Raw genomic sequence first — 13665 nt, 5'->3', positions numbered from 1 at the left:
TAAACAGACATAGATGTGGCCTCTAATCCTCTAATAGGGGTAATCTCCCTAAATGGGGTTAAATGAGGGTAGGTTTACCTGCATAGGGAGTGCAGAACTAATACATATCACATGCTGTCTGGTCTGGGAATGAGTCTCCTGTTTTTAGGAATGCTGCATTACTAGCAAAATAATACAACTTGTAAATGTGTATACCTACACAGTGACGTCAAATTATAGCTAACAAGTTGTATGCTAAGTATATCAGGAGTGATCTAAATTAATGTGTCAGATCAGGTTATTTGTACAGTAAATCAAAATTCTAGTCATGACAAGTTTGTTTTAACGAGTTCTCTACTTAGTCATTACATGAGAACTAAGGTATACAATCAGGAGAGATGTGCCAGAACTGCATAGAGTGAATCAGGGAGCAGATGTTAATAGTGATCTGAATAAGCTGACTATGCTATGTTGTTGTAGATCTCTGTAAGGTACCCCTTATTTATTCCTAGATGTAAATTTTTGTACAGGGATTATAGAAACAGGATTAAGCTTTATATCAGACATTTCAATATATTCATCATTGGGAATGATCCATATATTACTTGCCATGCGTATAGATTCAACATCTTAAACAATACTTGGCGTACCTCAAATACAGGGTTTAGTGACATAAAATAAAAAAGATAGTTTTTCAACTGTCCTGAGGGGATAATAGAAGATCTTTTCAGCCTATTCCACATGGAGCCCAGATACTCTGTGAGTACACCTGAATCAGCCATTTAACTGTCCATTGTATGGGTGTCAGTGCGATCGGTCTAGGAGAGTTCCAGTGTGTTGCAGATCTTAAATGAGTCGTCAGCTCCGGTAAGGGACTTTAGGTAGGAATCATAGTGAAGTTATACTTGTATCTTCCAATAATTCTGAGTCAGGAGCTGATGTCGCGATGTCTGATGTTAGGCCATTATAACAGCTCCCCGAGAAGCCGGACGCACCACCCAAGAGAACCGCCAAAGGTCTACTACCTCCTAAGATGTGATCGCTGTATCTGATCAGAGCTATGTGTGCTTCAACTGAGTGACCGGGTCTCCGTTAGCAGGTGGGCCATTCTAGGTAAGTTTTCCGGAGTCTGGGTACTGGCGATCGTGTTAGTACCTGTCCCTTCAGCGATCAGAGAGGTATCTTCCATCTCTTCTCTATGAATTAACAGCACAAGATTATGGTGGTTGCGTAGCATTTTCCATTCCACAACAGCAAGAAGGTTGCATATTGCTGCAGTGAGATCCTCCTTGTCATTAGTAGTCATCTTAGTGTTTAACCCCGTGATTGGGGGGAGGGAGGTGGTATTCGTGCTAGGCCTCCACCCAAAGTCTTATCAGTTCGGATGAAAGTTATATGATCAATATTTCTGAAATAGTTATAACAAGCTGTGCAGCATATATATGGACATCCAATAGTCTTGTTAAGGATGTTAGGATGCTGAGCTATCTTTAGGATAAATATAAGATTATTTAGTTCTTTGCAGGAGACTCAGAATATGCCATTTTAACAATTTTGATTAAATGTTAAGTTTTATCTGTGGTCTCCACTAGTTCATTTACCTATGTGTTTAAGTCATCCTGATTAGCTGCTTAAAGTCCCTTTACAATAGGATGTGGTACTGATGAAATTTTGAGGTAAAATATCTTCTTTTTTTAAATAGAGATGTTCAGGTGATATGTTCCAGTCAGCTCTGTATAGATATGCTGCATCACTTTCAAGTGCTTCAACATTTGGGTATCATGTCCCTTTAAATTATCTTACACTCACCTGAGTAAGTGCAGTTATCCTTCAGTTACTGTTTTTACAGCCTAGTATCAAAAATAATAAAACTTCTTTATTGCTTCCACACAGTGGCGTATTTAGGTTTTGTGCTGCCCTAGTCACTCAAAATTAAATAAAACCTACCTATGTATGATCTTCAACAAAGGATAACAAGAGAACAACATTAAATAGATAACAGGGGTAAATGTTTTTTTGTTATTATTATTTGCATGCTGTCTGAATCATGAAATTTTAATTTTGACTTTACTGTCTCTTTAATATAAGATCTGATATTTTCTTTTACCTGTTACAACAGTTAACAACCATAATACATAGAGTGCATATTTACTATAATTATTCCTCTTTACATTGAGATAACCAATCACATTTATTTAAATGGAATTGTTTTAAATATAAATAAATATACACACATCATATATGCGTATATAAATAAAAAGATAGATAGATAGATAGATAGATAGATAGATGACATATAGATAGTGTGAGAGATAGTGTGAGAGATAGATAGACTAACAAAATTAACAGGAGGAGCAAACTTTTGTGAATCGGGTCCATAAAAAAAAAAGAACTTTAACTACGTCAAACAAACGTATACGAGAGTATGTTTGGGCACTTGCCCAACTGGTGGAGAAACCAGTCTGGAGCGTTATATAACAGTAAATGTAATGGAACTGTGAATTTTAAGAAGTATGTCAGTGGAATTTTAGACAATGATGGTTAAAGGTAATGAGCTGTTGTCTTTATTTTAAATCATACAAATTATTTTTATACTATTAAACTATTTTGTTGTTTTGGAAAAATTAGGCCTAAACAAACAGCAAGATATTGACAACAGGACAAATTGACCCCAGTTATAGTACACTCAATAGAAAGAGATTGCCATTTATACATTGTTGCTATTTTAAGGTCTTTTAACTTTATAAGTCATTTTGTGCCACCTCTCTGAGGGCACAATTCTATGAATACAATACCCTTTCCATAAAGGAAAACTTCCGTATTTTTCCCTAGAGTGTCCTTACCCTAATATTTCAAGGTACGACTTCTTGTTACTGTATTTCCCATTCTCTGAAAGAAATTTCCTTCCAGTACCTTAAGGAATAGGATTTCCATTTTCACTCAGCTCTCAGTGTGTTTCCTAAACTTACAGCGCCAGCATTTTGAAAGGAGCAACACAACACTCTCATGAATAGCTGATGATGGAGAAAAGGCCCATGAAGAAATTATAAAAGGTGTGTCTATACCTCTTTCATATGTTCATTAGACGAGAGATAGATAGCTGATAGATAGAGGTACTTATTAAATGTGTCTCTTTGTCCTTGCCCAGGTATTACTACCTACTTCAGTACTTTAATACATAGCTGAGAATTTCCAGGTCTCCATGATTAGTCCCATACTAGTAAATATTTGCAGGTGTTGAATTGTATTTTTCCAGCAGCTGTCTGTCTGTCTATCTTTCTATATCTGTCTCTCTATCTATCATCTATCTATAAATCTCTGTCTCTCTTTCTGTATGATAGGATACATCAAAGTGGCATATATTTCTCTTTTGTATGTGTTAGATATTGGTTAAGATGTGTGTTTACTAGGAATGGCAGAAAACTCACTGTAGCAATAGATGTTGTACTAAAGTAAGATGTTCTAAACAAGTTATAGAGTATAAAGGAACATCATACTGATTTCTAAAAAGATCTTAGTCTTTCATACAATCTGATGCATTTTTATTTGGAAACATTATTTGTTGTTAGATTCCACTGACAAATGCAAAATGTCTTTGTATGAAAAGTTTTAGATTTACTATCTAGAGGACAGCGCTTCAAACCAAGGGTTGGGACACATTATTAGGTCGCAACACCACATTTACTGGGTCGTGACTTGTGTTTATGTTAAAGGAGAGTGTGTGTGATGTGTGTTTCATATGAGAGTGTGTCTGGTGTGTGTGTTGTATGAGAGTATTGTGTTGTGTGTTGTAGAAGAGTGTGTGTGGTGTGTGTGTTATATGAGAGTGTGTCTGATGTGTGTGTAATATGAGAGTGTGGTGTGTGTGTGTTTGATTAGAGTGTGTGTGTTGTATGAAAGTGTGGTGTGTGTGTTATATGAGAAGGTGCTGTGTGTGTGTTTTATTAGAGTGTGTGTGGGTGTTGTGTGTGGTGTTATCTTTTATAGCACTTTAAAGTTTGACTACAGTCAGAAATAAAGTATGCACACATTTTAGTCACTTCACTAAAAATTACATCTATCTTGTTTTATATTACTTCAGAAGTTTCAGATCAAGAATAAAAATAGTGTTGGGAAGGTATGTGGTACCATTGCACTGGGTTTTGGGAAAACATTTTTTGAAGACCCCTTATCTAGAGTAGGGACACTGTGATTACAGTTCTAGCAAATGCTGCCTCAGAGCTTTGAGTTCTTCATGAAAGGTATCATTCTACTTATATTGTTGATAGGATCTTTGACTGTATGGTATTATATTTGTATATGATAAATATAACTAAATATATTTATATTTATTTATTTTTAGCAAATATATTGTTATTTGTGTGTTTATTAACCATAGCTTTTTAGGCAGCCCTTGAGGCTTCTGAATAATTGATCTATGTGCAAGCATTATCATCATCACTATAAATCAACATATGCTCACTTTTATCATATTTCAGTTGCATTTTTGTGGTGTTACAGGTATGAATAAAATTTGTAATTTCTGTTACATTAAAGGAACATGAAACCCCATTTTTTTCTTTCATTATTCAGAAGGAGCATGCAATTTTAAACAACTTTCCAATTGACTTCTATTATCAAATTTGTTTAATTCTCTTAATACCCTTTGTTGAAAAGCATATCTAAAAAAGGCTCAGTAGCTGCTGATTGGTGGCTGCACATAGATGCCTCGTGTGATTGGCTCACCTATGTGCATTGCTATTTCTTCAACAAAGGAAATCTAAAGAATGAAGTAAATTAGATAATCAAAGTAAATTGGAATGTTGTTTAAAATTGTATTCTCGATCTTAATCATGAAAGAAACATTTTTGGTTTCATGTTTTTTTAATAAAAAAATAAAAAATCAGAATCAAGGATAAAGTAAAAAGAAACAAATGAACAACTTATGCATAGACAGAAATACCTAAATCTAACCATTCTATCTTTACTGTCTAGCTTACCTTCCTACCAAAGGTATTAAAAATCCATTAGGAGAACATCTGTCAAAATGTTTTAACTTAAAGGAACATTCTGGTCAAAATTTAAATGCACATAGATTAATTACATATTTTAATAGAAACATATTTGCAATATACATGTACTGGCAAAAATGCTTCTAATAAAAGTTATCACTGGTTTATTGTTAACATTTTTCTCTGCACGTGCATGTGATGCATAAATAGGTATTCTCAGTGCACCAGCAATTTAAATAATGCAGCTGCTCAGAGCACCAGTGGGGCTCGTATCATGTCAGCAATTAGCATATTGAGTCATTACCAGATGGTACAAGCACCTTAGGCTCTCAGAGCAAGTGCTGTGTTTAAAATGCTGGTGCACGCTGCATAATTAAATACACATTTGAAACAGCTATAGCTTTTAGTAGAAGCATTTGTGCTAATATATGTATATTGCAAAATTGCTTGTATTGAAAACTGGAATGAATCCATAAGGATTCCAATTTTGGCTGGAATGTCCCTTTAACTTGAGTTATGTCTGTGAGAATTCCATAACATAAAAAAACTTTATTTAAAGGGATACTAACCCCACATCTTTTCTTTCATGATTCCTATTATCAATTTTTCTTTGTTCTCATGTTATCTTGATTTGAAAAAGCAGTAATAAAAGGTTAGGAGCTGGCCCATTTTTAGTTCAGCACCTTGGTAGAGCTTGCTGATTGGTTTGCTACATTTAGCCACAAATCAGCAACTGCTACCCAGGTGCTGAACAAAAAATGGTCCGGCTCTAAAGCTTACAGTACTGCTTTTTCAAATTAAGATAGCATCAGAACAAAGAAAAATTGATAGTAGGAGTAAATTAGAAAGGTGCTTAAAATCTCATGCATTATCTGAATCATGAAAGAAAAAAAATGGGTTTAGTATCCCTTTAAAGTGATGGTAAAAATCCTAGCGTTTGTGAAATGCAAGGATTTACAATTGGAACAAATAAAGGGGACTTTCAGTCATAAAGTATAAAATACTTCATACTAAACGTTCCTTTAGTTGTTTTGAAGCGTTCGCCGCACTGAGCTGCTCAGGCAGCCCAAGGCAGAAGGCTATTTTTTGTGAGGTGACATTTCCCCCTCTTAGCCAATAGCCATGCATTCCAACGGGTGCCAAGCCGGATAGCCCACACGGCTATTGGCTAAGTGGTGGAAACGTCACCTCACAGAAAATAACGTTCTGCCGTGGTCTGCCTGAGCAGCTCAGTGCTCATTTTTACATGTATAAAGGAGCTTTCAGCATGAAGTATTTTTTTTTTTTTGTATATTATTTTTATTGAAATTTTGTTGAAATACAATAACAACAAGGCAAAATAACAGATCTATTTTCCTAGATAGGAAAAGAAAAGATAAGTTTTACAATACCATATTACATAAAACAATGATCCAGAGTCTTTTCCGTGATGCCTCAGGCTTAAAGTCTCTTCACAAAATCGCTGTATCTTTGGGAGGCTCAAAGTCTCTAAATTAAAATGTGAAACATAAGAGCTTTGCCAATTTTTAACAAACGGAGGACATCAGGTGTCTATTTCTCATTAAGTTTATATTGTAGACATGATATGGTTCATCAAATCAATGGTATTTTGTAATTTGCCTTATAAAAGGAGATTTATTAAGACTAGGGAAAGGAAATAGAAGGAAAAGAAAAGGGGGTAAGGAAACCGTTATGAGTGGTATGGTTCTATATCTCTTTCGTTATTTTTTGTTGTCTCAGTAGTATGTTATATGCTCTGTTTGTTATATTTGAAAGATTCCCACAGAAACACCATGTCCAAGTATAGTGATAGTTGGCCTAGTTTTAGATAGTATAACCTCTCTAGTAATAGGTTTTTGTTAACTACGTCTATCCATTCTGAGATGGTAGGCACTATCGTTGATTTCCATTTTCTCGGTAATATCTGATTGGCTGCATTTAGCATGATGTGGAATAAGTGTTTTCTTTTTTTACATGTGATTGTCGGAGGTTGGCTTAGCATTATTATTTCTGGGCAGTGGCAGCTGGTGACTTTTGAAGATGGGGGAGCACTAGCCCCGCCCCTCAGATGGCTCCGCCCATTTTGTTGTGTGTTTATGTATATATATATATATATATATATATACATACACACACATACATACACACACACACTGCCAGTTACCTTAACACATCCTTGTACAAGGTGAGGGCAGTGTGTTATGTGTATTACTGTGTGTTGTATGTACATAACTAACCTGTGTATATTGAAAGACAAGAGCACCATATACACCCTGCAGTTACTATATATGTATATATATATATATATATATATATATATATATATATATATATATATATATATACTGGGTACAAGAGTCCTGTTACTGGGGCAGTATAAGGACATATATATATATATATATATATTTATTTATATTTATAAAGTCCTTATACTGCCCCAGTGACAGGACTCTTGTACCCAGTATATATATTAGTACATACACACCTCCAGTAACACATCCCTGCCATACATATGTAGTGCAACATCATCTCCAGCACTTACTGTCTGACATTCACATCACAGTATTAGCTCCTGCCTGTCTCTCACTGGCACATCATCCACATGAATCCATTAAACTTGGCTGAACAGACAGACACACACTTAGAATAGATTTGACACGGATGCCAGTGTCTCACTCAGCACCACTAATGAGAGCAAGTGTGATTCCACCCTGTGCCATGGGCTGATCATCTTTATTACCTATCTCCATCTCTCGGTGTCACCCCTCCCATCAGGATGCAGTTAGGATGCTGTGATATCCAGAGCACAGCATCCTGATACAAACCCATCACTGTCAGCCTTTATGCTGCACACACACCCTCCTTACCTGTCCCACCTCCTGCTGCCTCTAACACCCCTTAAGCAGGGTCACAGCCGTCCCTCCATCCCCGGATACACTTGCAGGCTGTGCAAGGACAAGTCATCCATACTGCACTGATTGCAGGGATGTCCCAGGCTGCTGCATGTGATTCACCTCCTGCTCCTCCCCCCCCCCAGCACCCAGATCCGCCAGTCTGAGCCCCCACCACATACCTGTTAGCCTGTGATGGTTTCCTTAGAAGATTCCAGTTTCACTTTCACTTTAAACCCCGGGATTTCCCCTGCTGGCCACAATCAGCAGCAGAGGTCTCTTAAAGGGCCAGGCAGTGTGTGAGAAGTCAGTGCGAATCTTCAGCTTCCCTATTGTTTGTCTTCTATAAAAGACAAACAATAGGGTACTACCCGGCAAAGTGGCGTGCAGGCGCAGCCTATCCGAGGGCACACAGGCAACTTGGCTAGAACGCCTGTTTGATCCGGGGGAGGAGCCGGTGATGCAGGGATACCTGCAGCCAATCAGAGAGCAGCTGAACTTGGCTCCTTGAAGTTGTCCCTCCCCACTCGCACACTTCAGCTTGTGCGAACAGGGATCTGAATGCAAGCAGTTTAAGCCTGGCCCACATGCCTGCAGTGAAATAGACTTCACTGACAGGCAGGGTATAGGGCTCTATCGCACGTGCGATTGCCTTAAAGAGACACACCAGGAACCAAAACATTTTTACTGTAATAAAAAAAAAGCATCAGATTTTTTTTTTGGGGGGTTAGAAATAAAATATAATTTTTCTAATAGGGGGCTATTGGAAAAATTATATTTTATTCAGCAAAATTAAAAAAGCATCAGATTTTTTTTGGGGGGGTTAGAAATAAAATATAATTTTTCTAATAGGGGGCTATTGGAAAAATTATATTTTATTCATCAAAATTATTTTTTTCCTCTGCATCTGACAGGGGGGCACGTGCTCATGTGCACAAATGGAGGAGCCTCCACTGGTTCTGGGTTAGGTGATATTTGAGTATTTAAGATTTTATTAATATTTGTGAAGATAGTAGACCAATATGGTTTAATATGGTCGCATTCCCACCAGATGTGGGATAAGTGACCTTCCTTGGAGCAACCCCTCCAGCATGAACCTGAAGTTTGTTTATATATATACTTAATTCTAGCTGGCGTTAGATACCACTTCATCATTAGTTTAATGTTAGTTTCTTTTGCATGAGCCAAATGTCCTGAATGTAAGAGGTTAGAGAATCTGTGTAGCCATGTCTTTGCTGATGTGTTTAGGTGTAACTCGCTATCCCATCTTCTAGTGTAGGAGGGGAATTCCGGAAAAGTGTGCGATAAAGTGAACTTATATAGCTTGGAAATTACTCCCTTTGTTTCCTCTTTAGATATGCATAACAGTTCAAATACCGTGAGTGGGCGTGTTAGTTCATTTCTAAATTTATGTGACATTATATAGTGTCTCATTTGGTGTATGCGGAACCAAGATGAGAGAAAAGGGTGCTCTATTAGGTCAAGTTGGGATTTGTCTTTGATATTTTTAGCGTCGTCTGTTAGAAGATATATGGGGAGGAGTTCTAGGGGGTCCATGAGGGAGCTATTTTCTAGGGTTTTACCAGGTTTAAATTTCGGGTTGTTCAATAATGCGGTAAGGGGTGAGTATCTGGAGGAGATTTTGTTTGGAGCTTTACAAATCTGTTTCCAATCTGACCAAGTCTCATTGGAAATTGAAGATGATGAAATGGAATGTCTGTTAAAGTATGCAGGGTTCCAGCTCGGCTTAGTCAGGTCATGTGTAATGGCTAGGTCAGTTACAATTTGGACCCAGCTTTTATGATTGGATGTGTCAAATTTGTACCATTCATATATTCTCTGCAGAGATATGGCGAGTTTATAGGAGTGAAGGTGGGGGACTCCTAGGCCTCCCTCGGCTGGGGGTTTGAAGAGTGTATTTTTATTAATCCACGGTGGTCTACATCTCCAAATGTATTTGTTTATGATCTTTTGCATTGTTTCTAAGTCTTTTTGTATGCCTGTAATAGGGACAGTCTGGAGAATGTATAGAACCTTTGGAAGTAGAGTCATTTTTGTTGCTTGTATTCTACCTAACAACAATATGTTTTTTGGGAGCCAGTGGGATGTTAGAGTCTGAAGCTCTGTGATTAGACTACCATAGTTATATTTGCGTAAATCTGTCTTATCTGAGGTAATGTGGATGCCAAGGTATTTCAGATATTTGGATTGTTGCTTGAGGGGGCAGGTTGACTTTAGGATAGTAAGGGTGTGGGGTGATAGATTTATGGGTAGGTATTCCGATTTAGTCATGTTTACTAGGAAGTTTGATATTGTCCCAAATTGTGTTAATTCGGTGATTACCTGTTGTAATGATAATGTAGGGTTTGCAAGTGTCAGGAGAATGTTGTCTGCGAATATGGCCAATTTATGCATTTGGTTCGCAATAGTTATTCCTTGTATTTGATTATTTAGTCTTATTCTGATAGCCAGAGGCTCAAGGGATAAAATAAAGAGGAGCGGTGAAAGGGGACAGCCTTGTCTAGAGCCGTTCCAAATTTCAAAGGGTTCTGAAAGATTTCCATTAATCTTAATCTGTGCTGTAGGATTTGAATATAAAGCAAGATTTTTTTGTATAAAGGAGTCTGGAATGTGAAAGTGTTGTAAGGTCGAGATCAGATATGTCCAGTCCAGTCGGTCAAAAGCTTTTTCAGCGTCGGTAGATACAAAAACAGTCGGGGTCTTGTTTTGTGTGACATATTCCAGTAGATTAAGTACTTTGATCGTGTTATCTTTTGCTTCTCTATGTGGAACAAAACTTACTTGGTCTTGGTGGACTATGGAGGGTATAATTTGGTTAAGGCGGGAAGCTAGAATGTTTGCATAGAGTTTGAGATCATTGTTCAATAAGGAGATTGGCCTAAAATTAGCCAGCGTGTTTGGGATTTTGCCTGGCTTAGCTATGACTGAGATGTTGACTTGCATCATAGTATCTGGGAAAGGGAACTGTTCTGGTATGGAATTAAATAGGGATGTCAAGTGCGGTACCAGATGAGAAGCGAAGGTTTTATAATAAAGGCCCGTGAAGCCGTCAGGGCCTGGAGCTTTATTTTGTTTTCGTTGCTTTATTGCCTCTAGTACCTCAGATTACATAATAGGTCGGTCTAGGTGTTCACATTGGTCAGAATTTAGTTTGGGGATGAGCAAGTTGTCTAGGTATTGGTTACAGTGGAGTTCGTGATTCTGAGGGTTTCTAAGTGGGAAAAGATTATAAAGTTTGTGGTAGAAGTTCTTTATCTCTCTGGCTATGGATTTAGTGTCTTCCAATTGTTTGCCATCCGAGGTCCTTATGGAATGAATATAAGTTTTCTGTTGTTGCTTTTTTAATGCCCTGGCTAGTAACTTCCCTGATTTATTTCCTTCCCTATAGAAGTTTTGTTGTAGATGAAGGAGTTGCCTTTGTGATTTAATATGTAGTAAAGAGTTTATTTGTTCTCTTTTAGATTTAAGTTGGTCTAGAATAGTATTCTCAGTGGGGTTAGTTTTGTGTTTAAAATCTAAGTCAGCAATTTCTATAGTTAAAAGGTTTATCTCCTCTCGACTTTTCTTTTTAATTTGGGCAGCAGATTTAATGAATTTGCCTCTTATAGTGCTCTTGTGTGCTTCCCATAGGGTAGCTATATTAACATCCGGGGTCTCATTAATGGAGAAATATGAGGTTATGTGTTCTAAGAATAATTCTTTTTGCACCGGGTCTAATAATTGTGAGTCATCTAATCTCCACTGATAAGCTCTAAGAGGAGCTGTTGGCCAATTTATGGTGCATGCTACTAAGGAATGGTCTGATCATGTTGTATGATTTATATATGAGTGTCTAGTGTGGGATAGGACTAGGTGGTCCACTAGAATATAGTCCAACCTAGAATAGATGCGATTAGGATGGGAGAAGAAGGTGAAATCTTGTTTTTGGGGATTAAAGTATCTCCAAGTGTCATGTAGACCGAGGAGTTTGAATTGTTGCCAGATATTGTGAAGGTTTGGGGTTTTAGCTCTAGTGTTTGGATTCGAGCAGTCGACTGTGGGGTCAAGGGGAAAGTTCAGATCTCCTGACATGATTAGGGAACCTTTTGCTTCTTTAAGTATTAAGTCCACTACTGAGGTTATGAATTTATCTTGATGTGAGTTTGGGGTATAAACATTTATTAAAGTTACTGGCTTGCCATAGAGTAGGCCTTTCAAGCATAAGTATCTGCCTTCTTTGTCGCATATAATATGCGTCTTAGTGAAGGGGACAGAAACAGAAACAAAAGAGGGAAGGGGACAGAAACAGAAACAAAAGAGGGATAAACCATCAGTCTCCAAAAGAAAGGAGAACGAACTCCCATATAGTAAAATGAAATAGTAGAGCTAGACTGTCCGTGATAAGTCCATTTGAAAACAGTAGCCCCACTCCATTTAAATGCATGGTGATTGACAATGACACCAATGTACAAAACATAACTCAAACAACAACAAAACTATGCCAAAATTTCTTAATTTAAGATCACTTTGTATATATTCTACACATCTAGTGGTATCCCTCGACTTTGTATTTAACTATCAACCTTTGACAGAAGTGCTAAGCTAAAGAGGTCATTATTAGAGTATCAGGCAGGGGTGGGACCACGTCAGCCATACCTCTCTAAGATAACACTAGGCCTGTCATTCCTCCTAGGTCACTCCTGTAACTTGTGTAAAGCTCCCCCCTTCTATCCTCAGATTATTTTGGATTTCATCCCAGATGAATTTTAAATCATGGAAGAATCCTAACCTATTCGATTTAAAGAAACCGTATTCTTCCATTCTCAAGGTATCTGTCATGTGAGAGTGCCAGTCCTTTAGGGTTGGGCAGATTTGAGATTTCCAGAGCCTAGCGACTAAGGATCTAGCAGAATTCAATGCCAACTGAATTAGTTGTGTTCTTAATTTACATTTACATTTAGGTAACAGGTTCAGTAGGGCCGTTGTCGGGTCTAGCTGATAGGAATCCCCCCGCCCCATTATGACTTGTAGGATATTCTGTATGCCCTCCCAAAAAGGTGACAATTTAGGACATGCCCACCATATGTGTGTCATCGTCCCCCTTTCCCCACAACCCCTCCAACAAAGGTCCGACGAGGCAGGGAAAATGCATTTAAGTCTGGTAGGTGTCAAGTACCACCTAGTCAGGAGTTTGTAATTTGTCTCTAAAAATCTAGCTGAGGATGAAGATTTTCTTGTATTATTAAAAATTTTAACCCACTCTGCTTCTGTGATAGTCTTATTCAATTCCCTATGCCAGCTTTCTATATAATCAGGAAGTTTCGAGCTCTGTGCATTAACTAGGAGTCTCTTAGCCCATGATAAGGTGTGATGTGCTGAACTTGTCATAGCGCATGTCTGTTCGAAGGGTGTGAGATTTCTTGTAAGTGACTGTTTGAGAGGGTGGGTATGGAGAAAATGGTGAACTTGGTTATATTTTAGTCACCTAACAAAAACTCCACCTAGGATGTCTGTAAGGTCTAACCTGTTTTTTAGTTTGCCCTCACTGAGTAAATTAAATAGGGGAACCGTGTAACCCATCTCCCAATTATTCAGGTTATTCCTGTCAAACATTACCCCCCCCTAATAGCTCAGCATTCGGGGAAATTGGGGACATGGGTGATCTGAGTGTGATATTCCTGGGAATCTCTTTATCAAAGTGTCCCATAATTCGAACACATGGTGTAAAAGCGGGTATGCCTTCAACCATGGGGGTCGATTCTGCCCTGCTATCCAACATAAAGCCCCCGGAGAGGGGGAGTGAA

At 37.9% G+C, this 13665-nt stretch overlaps 1 protein-coding gene across 1 annotated transcript in view; it reads left to right on the top strand.

Annotated features, from left to right (window-relative positions):
• The first annotated feature begins 2955 nt into the window (after positions 1–2955).
• LOC128654306 (17-beta-hydroxysteroid dehydrogenase type 6) overlaps positions 2956–13665 on the top strand; it is a 213531-nt gene continuing 202821 nt past the window's right edge. The window contains exon 1 of the mRNA XM_053708168.1: positions 2956–3032. The gene's annotated coding sequence lies outside the window, so the exon portion shown is untranslated. The remainder of the gene's footprint in view (positions 3033–13665) is intronic.

Source organism: Bombina bombina, chromosome 3 (genome assembly GCF_027579735.1).
Source record: "Bombina bombina isolate aBomBom1 chromosome 3, aBomBom1.pri, whole genome shotgun sequence".
Taxonomy (NCBI): Eukaryota; Metazoa; Chordata; class Amphibia; order Anura; family Bombinatoridae; genus Bombina; species Bombina bombina.
This window is presented reverse-complemented; position numbering and strand designations above follow the sequence as displayed.